The 16,860-nt window shown below is 34.9% G+C and overlaps 1 protein-coding gene across 1 annotated transcript in view; it reads left to right on the top strand.

The window, feature by feature from the left end:
• Nucleotides 1–16,860, top strand: part of MAGI2 (membrane associated guanylate kinase, WW and PDZ domain containing 2) — a 1,298,069-nt gene that overhangs the window by 455,232 nt on the left and 825,977 nt on the right.

Raw genomic sequence — 16,860 nt, 5'->3', positions numbered from 1 at the left:
CAACTGAGCCACCCAGGTGTCCCACATTGTACAATATTTATGGCAAAACATTGTATACACACATCATGCTATAATATTTTGATCTCTATTAAGTCATATGTAACTTACTCTTTTAAAACATGAACTAATGATGATAAGCAAGTCTTTCCTGGTCCGATTTATTGTTCTGCATCAATGAATTCATATATAGTTGCTTACTGTTTTACATGCTTAAGATACTTCGTATTGCTTTATAGAGCAAATACCTCTTTATTACATTTTGTCTGAAAAAAATCTTGAGCGAGAAGAATCATCCTCATCACTGACCTGACCTTACAAGTGGACAATTTTAAGATGGAGAAATAACGATTTGGGTAGGTTTATATGTGACCATTCTGTTACGTGATGTTAGCAACTGGTTTCCAAAGTAAAATTATTTAGTATATCTAAACTAGGCAATCTATTAAACAAAAGTCCTTAAAAGAAAAATCATTATCGCATCAGAATATGATATATGACATTTAAAAAATTATTTAGCATATCTAAACTAGGCAATGTATTAAACAAATGTCCTTAAAAGAAAGATCATTATTGCATCAAAATATGATATATGACATTTAAAAAAATATTCTGTAGAATAAGTTTTCAAATATTACCCCCACAATGCACTGTTTTTTTCTTTTTCTTTCTTTTCTTTTTTTTTTTTTTTTTGTGTGTGTGTGTTAGCACTGTTTTTTTTCATGACTAATTAAGGTAATGGGTGCTTTACATTGAGGGCAAATAAGTAAGCTCTTTGAACATTTCTTTATGTTTTAATTCTTTGTTTCAGTATTATTTGAAAATGAATTTTGTGAGACATACATAGATAGCTTCTGTTAAAAACAAAATAACACCAATATTGAGATAACTCTGTAATATGTTTTCTCCAGAAATATATATTTTATGTTTAAAATTAAAATTATTTGCAATTATGCGGGGCTAAAGGAATAAGATTTTATGACTTTAAAGAAAAAACTCCAGTATATTAATTATTAATGTCTTTTACACAGTACATACATCTTCACATGGAAATATTTTAACTTTGTTCCCAAATACACTTTTCCAAAAAAACACACTCTTCAAAAAAAGTTAATATCTAACATGTGTGATATTTAAGATGAATGCTGTTTTACAGTTCCCTGTTTCATTTAAGGGCAAAATGATAAAGGAATAAGCTAGAGCTGGATTGGTGTTTGATCATCAAATGTTTACTGAATGCCTATTATAAGTACAACGTTGTGTTAGGTAGGTCAGATGTGCACTTCATTGTTTTAAATGTTTGTCTCTGATTCATTTAGTTGACTCTACTATGGATGCTAAATATGTTGAGAACATTTAAAGAGTGATTTTTTCAGGTCAAGTGCCTGCATTTATATAGAATTAGATATAGAATTGCAGCATTGAACATCATAGATGTGGTATTGAAATAGGGAAGCTGTAGGGTAAGGTGGAGTGTACCACATGAGAAGGAATATGGTCAAAGACCCTGAGAAACACATTAGAAAAAGAGATGTTCTAGAGATTACATAGACCGTTTCTTCCTCACCCCATTTGGACCTTGTGGTTTTTCTATTTTCTTCACATTCCCACACAGTTGACTTGGTTCCCACTCTTCATGCTCTGCCTGGTGAGACCACATTCAACCCTTACCTTTTAATTTCCAGTAGTGTGACAATTCTGTCTCTCTTTCTCCTGCAAATGAAACCCACATATCTACTTATCTACAGAACTGACTTCAGTATTTTCTTCCCAAATCTTCTCCTCTTTCTTTCAGTTCCATTTAACCCAGATTATTTGAGAGATCCTAGACTCCTCCTTCTTCTTTTCCATATCTAATTAGCCACTTTACATAGTTACTATTATTTAACTAATATTTGTTAAAATCTGATACTTGGCAGTGTTCCAGAAACTGGAACAGTAGTATGTCAATGATGACTGCTTTCTTTAGAATAAATGATGGAATTGGAAATGTGTTACATTTCTCTCAGAGTCCCCCTTGCCTTTTTCTCACCAGACCCTGCACCAGGATGTTCTGAAACACTGTGTAATTAAAGTCTCCTGATCCCAATATTAGCAACTCCTCCACACCATTCCCCACACTGCTGCCAAATGAGGCTTTTGAAATGGAAACACAATCATGCACCGCCTTCAGAATGTCACAGAACACAGCCTAGATTCTTTGGAGTGGCATAGAAGCCTAGAGGCGTGTATGGCCTGCATTATTTACCTTAAGCCTGCAATTACAACTTCACCTCTTTCCTTTACAGGTATCTTGTGATGTAGTCAAAGTTCTCTAAAGGTGTCTTTTCTCCCCCTTGGCTTGTCACCTTGTGACTTGACTCTGTTGTCTCTGTTCTGTCTGCTGTTATGCTTTCTTCATGTCATTTACCTGCTGGACTCCTATTCATCTTGCAAAGGTCAATTTTATGCATCCCCTTTGTATAACTTCCACTCAGGCCCTCAAATAGAGTAGATTTACTCTGTCTTCTTTATTATGACAATTCATGTATTATATTATAAAGGATTTTTCTAGTCTGTCTCCCATTCTAATAAGAAATACATTAATATTCCTTAAATTTTGGTATTCCTGTCACCTGTCATGGTGTGTAACCCACAGTTAGGAGTAAGAAATGTTGAATGAATGAACAAACGAATGAAGGAAGGAAGGAATACTATCTAAAACTATGGGAGCCAATAACACTAGAGTTTTAATTTACATTTATTTGTTAATATTAAATAATAATTACAGCTACATTGAGCACTAATTTTGTGTTAAGCATTATACATATTTTATTTTAACTCTTAAAATAACCCCACAAGATCTCCTTGTCTCTGTTTTACAATGAGGAACTAAGGCTAAAGGAAATTAAATATCCAATCTATGTCTTATAGATAGTAAATTGTGGAAATTTGAACAATATCTGCTGTACTCCATGGTTGCATTCTTAAACCATACGTTAATGTGTGAACTATGTTTCAAGGATTATGCATGATCCATTTCTCTTATATTAATAAGTATTGTACATTATAATAACGGTGGTTTCTAATTCAAAATAGTATATTAGGAAATGTAGTCAGACTCTTCTCCCAAATTTCCATATAATTTTCTCCTTTATTTCCTTCAGTTCTCTACTGCCATCTTCTCAGAAAGAATCTTTCCCAATGACTATGTGAAATAGCAACCCACCCCTTCTTATGTTAGGATCTATCCCCTTACCCTGCTTTATTGGTCTTCATTCCTCATAGCATTAACATCTAGCAGTTTCTTATGACTTTTTCTGTCTCCTTTCATGCTAATGTAAGTTCTTGGCAAGCTGGGACTTTGCATCACCCCCCAGCCCTAGCACAGGACCTACCACACAGTACCCACAAAATCAATAATTGTTAAATGAATGACAAACTGGTCACCATGCTGTATGCCAATGCATATGAGATGAAACAAGCACATTCTTTTAAAAAAGTATAAAAATCCAACCTGTAAATTGGAGAAAATAAAACTCTTTATTTTGAAATAATTATAGATTTATAGGAATTTGTACACACACACAAAAAAAAACTACAGAGAAATTCTCCTCATCTTTCAGTGGAGTAAATTTTTATTTTGCAGAAGGACCTAGACCATGCTCTCCCTATATGTAAAGATTCCCTAGGGCTACTTAAACTATAATTTTATTTCTGTGCATATTTTCAAGAGAATATTGAAATAGAACTCTATCAGTAACTGCACTCTGTGGAACTCAATGCCTAATTCAGTAAATGTACCAACTGAATAGGCTCTCCTTAATATTCATTCACAGTTAAAAAATTGCCAGTATATTTGTAAAAATAAATTTCACAGTTATTGTATTTGCAGCTGGTGGCTGGCAGTGTTCATGATCCTGCTTTCTTCAACAACTGTGATTAAATCGCCGAAAGAGATTCACACCATGGACCCTTTGCCTTCTCTCTCATGAGTAGTGTCCTCTGAAATCATTATAACGGGAACAAATAGTAACCTTCTCATATAAAGCTCTACAGTGGTGGAGGTAATGTAGAAAGATTTCTCCATGGCATTTTCTCTACATGCTCCTTCAGCTATAGTCTCAAAATGATTTTTGAAATATGTTTTGAAAAAACAGCAAAATTTGTTTTATATTAAAGTAATAGTTTATAAATGTCTCCTATATTTTCTACCTGTTATACTGATGATAGTCAAGAAAATAAAATTACTTCATTGCCATGTTCTGCTCCTACGTATAGGAAAGTTGTCTATCTCTTTGACATTGTCAAGTTAATGGAAAATATGGCCCTTGCTACCTTTTGCCCTTTAAATGTCAGTTATTGAAAGTAAATATTTCTTTTCCATCCAAAGATAAATTTTAAAATATTTATCCAGTTGTTTTCACTCTTCTGCCTTTCCTCTATAATAATATTTTTCTGCAAGTATGAGAAAGTTCATGAATCAGGAGCTTCTCCTAAAGAAGAATAATGTTTATCAAGCAAATCATGTCCAATGCCTTTAATTTTAGGTGTCAGTTTGATTGATCCTGTGTTCTTCCTATGGAATACAATATATCTGAAGTGCAAAATCGTTCGTAATTACTCCAGGGCACAAAAGACAGATCAAATTATTTCACACAAACAAATTATATTTTATATTTTTTTGACAAACACATAGTTGACATGAAAAAAAATGTATTTCATTCATTTTACTAAGAATTTAAACTATTCATACCACAGTAGAAACCTAATTAATTCACATTCTTCAGTGTTAACTCACTAGATTGTCTTTGTGTTTCCCAACAGAATGTCTTGTAATACACACAAGGAGGAGCCATTTCTCAAAAATGTGTGAATGATGGACTTGTCATTCATTCATACATTAGCAAATGTTTATCTAATCTTTATGTTAGGAGCTGGGACTCTACTAGTGATAAACTCTCTGCTCTGAAAGTCTTTTTGAAGTGATAAGCAATTAAGCCATCAATTAACCATAACTATTGAGATTTCATGATTTGGTTACCTTTTAATAACATGACCTTAATTTGCAGACAAAATGGCCATGTTTTGTAGGCTTATTTTGAAGGAATATTCTCTGAAAGTGTTTTTTTCCCCAGCTTTTCCAGGCACTCAAGTCGCCTTGTGCACAAAGGTTCTGGCCCTCCATTCTGAGGGAAGCTGGGCCATGGAATCTGTAGGAATAATAAGATCCCCAATGTCATACTCAACTGGGGCAGAAAATTGACTAGCATATCGCACTTTTTCACTTTGTATTCTTTTATATTCCTAATGTTCTATTGTTATCACTGCTCTAAGAGGAAGCCTTCATTCCCTTCTGGAAAATGTCCAGAGTGCTTTGCCCAGCTCAGAAGGTTCTCCATGATTCAATCCAGTCCTGAAAACTGTACAGTCCTTGCCTCTGAGCTTCCAATCACGTTGTTTCCTCTACTTCAATTGCTTTCTTCCTGATCTGCCCAGAAATATTCATCTCTCTTTGAAATTCAATTTAAATACCTCTCTTCCTGGGAGTCCTTTCCAAACCCGCACTACCCGCTTCAGGGATTGCTTCCTCTTTGAAGTCACATTCCACACATCTATGTTCTATTATTGTTCACAGAATATGAACCCTACATTTTCATGTTTACCTGTATTCTAAACTGTATAGGGTTTATGACAGCTCTTGCTCCTACAATGGTGTAGTGCCTGGGGGACACCTGGGTGGCTCAGCGGTTGAGCGTCTGCCTTCAGCTCAGGGCAGGATTGTGGGGTCCTGGGATTGAGTCCCATGTTGGGCTCCCTACATGGAGCCTGCTTCTCCTCCCTCTGCCTCTCTTTCTGTCTCTCATGAATAAATAAATAAAACTTTAAAAAGAAATTGTATAGTGCCTGGAAAATAGTAAACACTTAATTTAATGTTTATTGAAATGTGCAAAAGTGCTAAACTTGTATTTTAAAAAAATCATTGGAAGAGTCTTTAAATAGTATAATTTACTTATTAAAATTTTTTAAAAAAAATCTTTGGATTCATTTCTGAATTAAAAATGATTTTTACTATTTTATTTTTTTTAATTTTTATTTATTTATGATAGTCACACAGAGAGAGAGAGAGAGAGAGGCAGAGACACAGGCAGAGGGAGAAGCAGGCTCCATGCACCAGGAGCCCGATGTGGAACTCGATCCCGGGTCTCCAGGATCGTGCCCTGGGCCAAACGCAGGCGCCAAACCGCTGCGCCACCCAGGGATCCCTATTTTTACTATTTTAAAATGTAAATGTAGGTAGTAACTCATCCCATTTGTGACTTTTTATATTTACTAATGGTCTTTCTGTGGATACAAAGTCAATGCCAATGACAGAGAATTTTCTGGAAATCTAGTACTTATTCCATTGTATCTTACCAATTAGGGATATTCTAAGCGTCCAGCAATCATATTAGGCAAAGTCTGATTTGGGAGTAGCGCATAACTTTAAACATAAACCAAACCTGGGAAGGAAAGCAAAAGTTGAGAAAGTTCTAACAAACTTGGGAAGGAATTTACTCTTGAAAGGGGACTTAGAAGGCAACTTATTAAAACATAGGTCATGGAATTTATAAATTATTAAATATTATCTATCAAGAAGGTAAATTTTTGGGGTAGTGAGGAGAGCACACAAGTGAGGGGCAGAGGGAGAGAGAAAGAGAATCTTAAGCAGGCTCCATGCCCAGCATAGAACTTGACATGGGGCTCCATCTTATAACCCTGAGAACATTACTGGAGCCAATATCAGGAATCAGATGGATGCTTAATTGACTGAGCTACCCAGGCACCCCAAGAATGTAAATATTTTTACGTAACAAGGGAAATTAATCCAAGTCAAATTCTAAAATGTTGAACATGCTAAATGAAAATACTATTTATTTTCTAGCAAAACATTAAATGAAGATTTTACTTTCCTCAAGAATAGAACTACTTCCCTCTGCCTCTGTCTCTGTGTCTCATGAATAAATGAATAATTTTTTAAAATAAATAATTTTAAAAAGACTTCTTCCTGAGGAATTAAGAATGTTTTATCAGATTATGTTTAGCCGTTTCTGGGGTAGTATTTCAAATGCAAAGCATTGGAAAATATTTAAAAGATAAGTATAAACATTTACCAAAATAACTGGTACTGTCTTCCCAGTTTAGAAAGTTAAACTATTCCTGTTGAGGTGTTTTGAGCCTTGCAATAGTTAATTTGGGCAAGAGAAAAGCAATAGAATTTTTACTAACTTGAAATTTTTCCCTAAGAGATCAAAGAAAAAAAATACTACTTTTTTATTAGTGGTTGTGAAAGAATATTTGAAAAATTCTCATTACTTTGTAGAAACAAATTACATATAAATTTTACTCATTTGTTATAAACAAGTGGTATTTATTGCCTTCTTGCTTTTATCCAAGACATTCTACCTCTATATTAATACCTAAGGTTTTTTAATTGTATAATGGAATCCAGGTGAAGAATTGGAGGGATATTTCCACTTGATTGATTCTAAGATTTGACTTAGTTGTAATTTGCATGTCTTTTAAATTCTATTATTAAATACAAAATATATTTCCTGTGGATCTCAGGGCATGTGTGTGAATATGTGTGCATCGATGGAGGGCAGAGGTGGTTGAAAGGAAATTTTTAGAAGTAAACCTAAAGGCTTTGAGATTTAGCATTTTTAGCATTAACTTCTCTTTAAGAGTTCTCTAGGTAGCTCTATAGAGATCATCATTTCAATTGATAACAAGAAAATGAAGTTTTTTATTTATATTATGAACACTATAGTTTAAACGATTTAGAAAGGAAGTTGACAAGAGGTAATGCTCTTGATCAGAGAAAAATCCTGAAATGAAAAGTGAAAATACTCTGAGAGATTTATTGAGATAGTAACCTCAGTTCAAAGCCCATGTTTATATTCATAGTCATTTTTATACAAACTCCACCAAGTCATTCCTTCTTCAGTCAGGTATTTTATTTGCTTACAATATTAGATTCTTTAAAAGTGCACCCTGTACTGAGTCTTTTTATTGTATGAACTTATACCTACTCACCCTTGGAAAGTTGCTTGGTTTACATTTTTGAGTTTAGTTATTGTCTCTTTAAAGCTGAAGAAAAAGACACATTTGCTTTTGGAAAGTTGGCTAATTGGCTAACATATATTCCATGACTAACATCTTAGGTGTGGAAGTGCTAAAATAAACTTACCCTGCCACAAACAATCTCCGGACTCTCCATCTCTCTGAGGATCTAAACTCAAGGTTTAATAGCCAGACATGTAGAAGTTTCTCCTTTGGGCAGAGGGGAAGAGGAGGCATTTTTTTCTATTTTCTATCTGCTTAGCACTCTATTTCAGTTATCCACATATATTTTTATCAGAAAATTGAATATATAATATGTTCTCGAAAAAATGCATATTAATTTGTTGCAGAGATATTTAATTAATTGCCAAAGTTCACAAAGCATTCAATGATGAAATTGCTTCTTTAAATCTAATGTTGTTCTTAGTGCTTTCAATATCAGCTTATTTTCTTTCCCCATTGATTAGGCTTCAAAACAAACACCAATGGGAATTTGTTAAAGAAATGAAATTATTTGATTTACTTCTGAATATTGTTTGTAATTAATTTCTCACCATATATCCTTTCTTCTCATTTTAAGATATAAATAAGCACAGTAATTTTCTGTCAAAATCAGAAAACTGAAGTCTTAACGTGTTAATTTAAAGGAAAAAAAGCTGTAAGATTCTCTCCATGTCCAGTAAGCTTCTCAGAGTTCATATCCAGCTATTATTAATAATTCCTGTCAATTGTGGCAACTATGGAAAGGATTCCATGAAATACAGGAATATAAGAGCTGATATACTTCTGTGTCAGAGACTATTTCTATAACATAAATCAAATTACAGATTCACCTCGCTATCCAAAAGTAAAATATTCCTATGAAAGCTTTTGTAAGCCAAAATGGCATAAAGCAAAGAGTATTCTTTGCTTTCTGAAAACTGTGTTATACCATGTTAATTTTTTAATTGAAGTATAGTTGACATACAATATTAGTTTCATGTGTAATGTAATGATTTGACAGTTACAGACATTATGAAATTCTTACCACCCAATAGTTACATTGGTCACCATACAAAGTTTGTATACAGTATTATTGACTGTATTCCATCTGTTGCACTTTTCATCCTAGTGACTTATTTATTTTATAACAGGAAGTTTGTACCTCTTTGTCCCTTTCACTTATTTTGCCTATCCCCTCAAATGGGGACAACTTTGGCAACAACCACTTTGTCCTTTGTATTTGTATTTATGAATCTGTTTTTTTGTTTATTTGTTTCGTTTGTTGTTGTTTTGTTTTGTTTTTTAGATTCCACCTGAGTGAAATCATACAGCATTTGCTTTTTTTTTTTTTTTTTTTTTTTTTTTTTTTTGCTTTTTTCTATTTGACTTATTTCACTTAGTATCATACCCTCTAGGTCCATCCATGTTTTACAAATGGCAAGCCTTTTTTTAAAGACTAAGTAATATTCCATTGTGAATATGTACCATATCTTCCTTATCCATTCACCTGAAGATTCACCTGAAGATAGACACTCACGCTGCTTCCAGATATTGGCTATTGCAGACAATTGCACAGTAAACATAGGGGATGCCACTTTTTCACACAAGTGAAAATCCTCTTCATATTTCTTTCCATTGGCAAAAACAGATATTACTGCAGGTCTTTCATAAAAGCAAAGTGGTGTCATACAACTTTTGGAAAGCAAAGGATATCTGCACATTGTTCTCTTTCCTAACAGAATCTAGATTCCTACGGTTAATTGGTAGTTATTCTGGCATCCATGCTATGATCCATGAGGCTGTACATATAGTATTTTACTCTAACTTCACTTTCTGCTGCTCTACCAAGAGACCCACGGTTCTTTCCAAATCAAATTTCAAGCAGAAAAAAACAGAATCCCAGAGGACTCACTCATCCAGACTTCAACTTAATCTAGGAAAATGTGAGACTCAATAATTAATATAGTCTAAAGAAAAAATAGCACACATACATCAGGGTGATAATCTCTACCAGGCATTAAGAAAACATGATTATCTCTACAATATCCCCCTTTTCCTCAAACCCAAGAAAAGGAAGGTTTAGCATCTGTCATAAAGAACCAGACCAAAAAGATAACAAAGGGATCCTTTCACCTGAGCAAGCTCTTCAATGAAACAAAGAAAACCAGGCCTTTTCAAGGGTTGATGGGCTTCTGTCCTCCATTGGAAGCAATCTCTGGCGAAGGTTTTCCCATCTCATGTTGCTGGGTCTTCTGTAACTCCCTACCCCTCTCATTTCATCCACCTCTACTCCTGATGTTTTTGGTCCCTTAGCTTCAGCTAAGGGATGTATGATGATTTTTTTTAAAGATGTATTTATTTATTTGAGAGAGAAAGAGAGAGAGAGAGAGAGCATACAGGCAAGCCAATGGAAGGGGAGAGGCAGAAGGAGAAGGAGAAAAAAATCTCAAGCAGATCCCAAACACGGGGCTCAATCTCACAACCCTGAGATCATGACCTGAGTGGAAATCAAGAGTGGCATGCTTAAGTGATTAAGCCACCCAGGTGCCTCAGCAATGATAATTTCTTAACACTTGTATGCATTTCCGTAATCATTATTTAGTGTCTCTAGTCTTTTGCTGAATTCACAGCAATATAGCAACACACTTAGCCCTGCTTAGGCTTTTTCTCCAACCCACCATGTGGCCTAAAACAGAGCAATTATGACCATTACTTTTAATTATGATTTTTAATAATTACTTTTAGTTACTTTATGTATGTATATGCATGCGTGTATATTTGTATATATACACATACGTTTGTGTGTACCTGTGTATGTAATATATACAAATGTGTGTATATGAAGCTCCCATTTAGAAATTGGCTCTAGAGATAAACTCTCTAAATTGTGAAACACCACTTTATCTGACAACACTACTCTTAGCTTAGATACAATCCAGGCTCCTTTATAAATTGAAGAGAAGTATCAAATTTGGAGAATGTATAAACTAAAATTTTTATATCATTAGGAATATTACAGAAAAAGACAAGAAACAAGCTGTCTCAAAGCTAAATTAAATTGTACAGAAACCATGTTGAAAGGGAGATTCTTCTCTACCCTCAGATTCTTCTCTACCCTGGTGACTATTGAAGTAGAGATGTGGCTAAAATTATTCTGTGGTGATAAAAAATGGAGTCAACATCATTATTCAAGTCCTTAAGGACACTGATGGTGATAAAAAAATAAGTAATAACAAATATCTTCTGCAAACTCAAAAGTCAGTGAGAGGTTCAGCTACCATCATCAAGAATATAAATAGACAAAAGCAGTGAAATCTAAGAGAAAATAAAGAGTGAAGATCAGCTACTTAAGATGTCCAAGGAGAACTTTTCTAGCTGAGACTGATTCAGTTAGCTACTTGAGGGACGTAAGAAAAGAGACAGTAGTGAGGGAATTCCCACAATTACATCAGGGAGAACTCTCAGCCAATAACCACAATGCCATGATACCTCTGATTCCCACCTGAGAGCCTAAAAGCCAGAGCTCCAAAAGAATATAAATGTTTGGCCTCCTACTCATCTGTGTCCAGAATTTCTACACTTTTTATAAATATTAGTCACTATTTGAATTATATTTCATACTAAAAACTAGAAAAAAAGGGGGTACTTGTTTTCTTTTGGGTGTTCTAGAATTGATTTAGCTGATGTTTTAATATGTATTGTGAGTTTAATACCATTGGTTTACATTTCCTTCCATTTGGGAAGCCAATAGGTACTTAAAAGAAAAAAAAAAGATAGTCTTGATTAGTTAATCACTATTCTTTTTGTTCCATAATTTTTAAAAGTAAATTTTAAACCACAAATCTATTCTCTTATTTTAAAAATGGGCTTATTTATTTGAATTCCCCTTCTACTTTTCTGTTCCATCTTTGGGAATAGATATTTCCTCCTATTTTTTTGTCTCTAACATGTGAGAAACATAGCACACTTGCTTTGAATTTTCTGTTTCCTAATAACAGCCACATCTCCACATTTTTATGTAATCCCATTTCCATGTTAGTAGTAGCTCACTAGAGTCAGAAAAATCTTTTCATACTTGTAAATTATGCCATTATATTTCATGTCTTTCCTCTCTTTTCCACCTTCCTTTTCCCCCTTGATTTCCTTTCTCTTTTCTAAGTGTTGAGGTCTTGCTGCTATAAGCAAGGAACAGTCTTGGGTGTTGAATACATAAAGTTAGGTAAGGCATACTTTTCTGTCCTTCAAAGTATCTTCTTTGATTTAGTATGATCTCGTAGATGAAGTATGTAAGGCCTATAAAATCCCCTACTAAGGGGTTAGATATTGTATTTGGTATGTGACCCATTCTTTCCACGCCAGACTGATTACATTCACTTTCCTCTTCACTAATTTTCCAGAAGCAAAGTCAACAGGCCAAATAACTTGTTCCTTAAATTAGAGGAGATTTATTGCTTAAAACTCTTAGGACACTTGTTACAACCAGAAGCCCATCTATCAGCAAAGACAGCATCCCAGATGCTTTTGCTCTATATGATCTGCCTGGCATCTAAATTATAGTAAAATCCTAGGAAGGACATTCCAAACAGAGGAAACAGTATGCATGAAGGCATGGAGGTGAGCAATAATAAATTACTGAGCACTTAGTAAGCGCCAGGCAATGCTCTGAGCACTGAACGTATATTATCCAGTTAATCATGTAAACAACCTGATAAGACACAGACACAGGGAGGGTGAGGGACCTATCCAATTTCATACAGCTAGTAAGTGAATGGTCACACTCTGCACTAAGCACCTGACTGTTGCTTAATCTTGCTTCTGATCTTGGGAATAGGATGGAAGAAGTGAGGCAGGGAGAATTTGAGATGGTTTTCAAATATTTTTGGTTTGGGTGACATAGTATCAGTAATAAAGATAGGAAATATAAGAAGAAGGAGTTTGGAGGGAGAATAAATGCAATGCTGAGCATGTGGTTCCTATGGGGTATTTAGCTGGAAGTAGCCAGTGATGAATGAATGTTTGAAACTCAGGTTTGGTAAGCCTAGGGATAAAACTCGGGGAGCCACCCCCATATGTAACAGGATATGTTGGGGTGGCTACTATGGAGAGTATACAGAAAAGGAAGAGAATCCGTGCAGAGATGAAGCCTTAAGGATCATTATCATACAAAGGGTAAAAAATAGAAGGGAATCACAGAAAGAAAGTAAGTAGTCGAAAAGTGGGAGAAAAACAAGGAAACTGCATAGAATTAAAGATCTTCTTTATGTCTTATGGTACATTCTTTCTCTTGGAACTTTTGTGAACAATGATTGTTTAAAAATGGCTTTATTATTTTGCATACTATAAATGCAGTATTAACCACAGGTTACAGAGAAACATAGTAACTTATAAATTTATGAAGACATAACAGTGGCAGAGGGCACAGAGTTAACCCCTAACCATATCTCCACCTGAGAAAAAAGAAAAATGTTTTCTCCCATTCTTCCGGTCCCCTGGTATTATTTCTCATTTTCATAGAAATTTAAAGTCTTAGCCTAATTTTGAATTCCGTATTTTCTCAATTTTCCTTCCTTCATCTTTCTTTATCATCTGAAGATTCCTTCCTATTTTATCTGCAGCTTCTAGCATCTTTTGCTCATCTGGCAAAATCATATTTCTCCATGTGTAGACTTCGTCTTTCTCCTTTAGAGTCAGATGATGGTTATGTCATTGGCTGAGAACATAGTCAAGATTTAGCCACTGGCTTAATTGTGGTGAATTCTTCTATACTTCTTTGAATCAGCCATTCCATTTATCAAAGACCCAAATGAAGTGGATTCTAGAAATGTCATTAAAAAGAAAGCAGAATGACATTTATAAATCACATAAGAATATATATTTATGTTCAGCCCTCAAGTATTTTGAAATTTTAAAAACATATAGACAATAATTTGGTGCTGCTTAACATATCTGAAACTTCAGATTTTAACCATGTTAATTCAGCTATCTTTTTTGTAAGATTCCCAAATCCCCAGCTCCCAGTTTACATATCAAATGCCTTATTGGCTGATGAGTATGAGTGACTAATAGGTAGACTTCACGGTGTAGTACTGATAAAGAAGAGGATCCTTAAACATCTTTAAATATGTAGTAATTAGTCTTAAATATCTCAAGTTGTGCAGCTAATTCCACAATTTATTCAGAGCTAATTACCACATAATTTCTTGTGTCCATTCACACACATTCACACACATTCTGCTTCTGGTAGTAGTATAGAGAGAGGTAACTAAACAGTTTTTGGCCAAAAATGTCTATCAGTTGGGGTTGACACAGTGGGTTGAGCCTCCCACTCTTGGTTTCAGCTCAGGCCCTGATCTCAGGGTCGTGAGATCAAGCCCCACATTGGGCTCTGTACTGTGGGAAGTGTGCTTAAAACTCTCTCCTTCTCCTCCCTGCCTTTGCTCTCTCAAATAAATATATATATTTTTAAAAGTCTGTCTGTGGTATTTTAAAGATACAGCATCCAATTCTTAGAAGTAACATAAACAGTAAAAGCTATGGCCTTAGTTTTACTTTTTCCTCCATTGTTCTGTATGAAAAAGTTTTACTTTTTTCTCCATTGTTTCTCTACTACTGTGGTGTTTCACAGATTATGACAGATGTACTATGAAGTAATATAGTTTAAGATTCGGGGACTCCTACTTGCATGGGTCCTGAGTAAGGGGGCCTAGAGATGTGTTCACATTTTCTTGTTTGTTTGTGTATAGATTTATTTATTTTCGAGAGAGAGGGAGCACAAGGAGGGGGAGTGGCAGAGGTAGAAGCAGACTCCCCACTGAGCAGGGAGCCCAATGCGAGGCTCCAACCCAGGACCCCAGGATCATGACTTGAGCCCAAGGCAGATGCTTAACTCACTGAGCTACCCAGGAGCCCCATCATGGTTGTACAAAACTTGCCAAAGATATTCTAATGGCAATCAGTTAAGATGTTTGTTTAATGATTTATGTATTTATTTGAGAGAGAGAGAGAGAGAGAGAATGTGAACAGGGGTCGGGGCTGAGGGAGAGAAAGAGAGAAGCAGGCTCCCACTAGCACAAATCCCCACCTGGGGCTCAGTCCCTGAATCCTGAAACCATGACCTGAGCTGAAATCAAGTCAGACATTCAACTAACTGAGCCACCCAGGCGCTCCACCATGTACATATGATTAGGTAAAATTTGCAAAAGGCACTTTATAATGGCAATCCATTAAGACGTTCTCTCTTTCCTCTGTCATATCTTCTCTCGAGTCTGCTGGCAAGGGAGTGACCATGGGGATCTGGGGGATCTGGCTAAGGGGAACTGAAGTTGGGAAACTATATATCAGGACACAGCTCTTCTCCAGGATCCAGAGTCTAAAATACTTAAATATGTTGTGTATTATCTCCAACACTTTCTGTACTCTTCCCTGACTGTTTAACTGCATGGATCCTAGCACTTGCATCTGCTGGTTGCCTGGGAGAACTGCCAGCAGGGATCCAGCAGGGATCCAACTAAGATACTGTGTTTGGTATCGTTAACATATTATCTAATTCAAGAATATATCCCATATTATCTAATTAAAGAATAATAGGAAAGCTTGCATACTTCACACAAGCAACTGACCAAAGAATTTTTTTGGTCTTCTCTGAGTGAGATTTGCCAGTTTTCTTGTGGTTTCTTGGTGTTAAGAGTTCAGTAACACTGGCATCTGAAAGATTGCTACCCATGTCAATGGCTGCCATCATTTTTGATTTGTTTTGATGAGCTTGACACTGTGATAGTTTGACAGCATATAATTTTATTGTAAAATTATAATATTTTGAAATCTGAATGATATAGAATCATGAGGTAAACATGCCCATACAGTGCACTGGAAAAGGTTATTTTTTTTCAGCCAGCAATCTTAAAGTTTTCATATTCCTTTTTAAAGAATAGTATGATAAGTCCCAGCCCAAGTGAGTATAATTTATTCAGAGTATGAAAAACTCTCTAAGAATGCTAAACATCATTTTTGGAGCAAGCAGTATAGCTTTTTGCATTCATATTTAGGGGAAAATGAGAATTTAGAGAAAAATACAAATAACAACTGTAAAGTTGTCTGAAAGGAAATGAAGAGGTAAATATTATTTTACTAATTTCCATGATTTTTCCTAGGTTTTACACTTCCTACAAGGTTTCCAAACCACATATCCATACATGTGGTAAATTTGGTTAGATTATTTCATTGAAATTTAGCTTTCCTTATTGCTGGGATGTAAAAGAAATTATTTCATTGGATCAGCTTTATTTCCATCTGTTCCTTATGTGCTGAGAAAATAGAAAACTAGTGAAATCTAACAGAGGAGTACATATCCTCTGGCAATAACATATTTTTCTGTCAAAGAATTGCTTGTTTCCTGAAAGAATAAAATTTGACTAAATGTCAGAAAAATTCTTTTTCCTTAAAGCAACTTACTTTTTGTTTGACAAGAACTTATCGTTTAATTTCTTGTATTGTGAATAAGAGCACTCTTACTCCAATAAAAGTATATTTCATTTGAGTCTGGCTGTGTCTATATGACACAAAACAAAATTGGTGAACACATGCAATATTCTGTGTCTTTGTCATCATGCACCGAAATAACCAGAGTGCTTGCTTGACAATTTCTAACAGGTAATATTTTGTTCTGCCACTGCCAAGAAAGAAAGAAAAAAAAACACATCAGCTTCATTATTATTTCTTAACAATGATGATAATAATATTAGGTAGCATCTATTTCTAAACTTCCGAGCAGGTATATTCAGTACTGTAAAGAGGAAAGAG

This window comes from Nyctereutes procyonoides, unplaced genomic scaffold, assembly GCF_905146905.1.
Source record: "Nyctereutes procyonoides isolate TBG_1078 unplaced genomic scaffold, NYPRO_anot_genome, whole genome shotgun sequence".
Lineage (NCBI taxonomy): Eukaryota > Metazoa > Chordata > Mammalia > Carnivora > Canidae > Nyctereutes > Nyctereutes procyonoides.
Note: the sequence above shows the minus strand (reverse complement) of the source record. Positions and strands in the feature narration are given on the sequence as shown.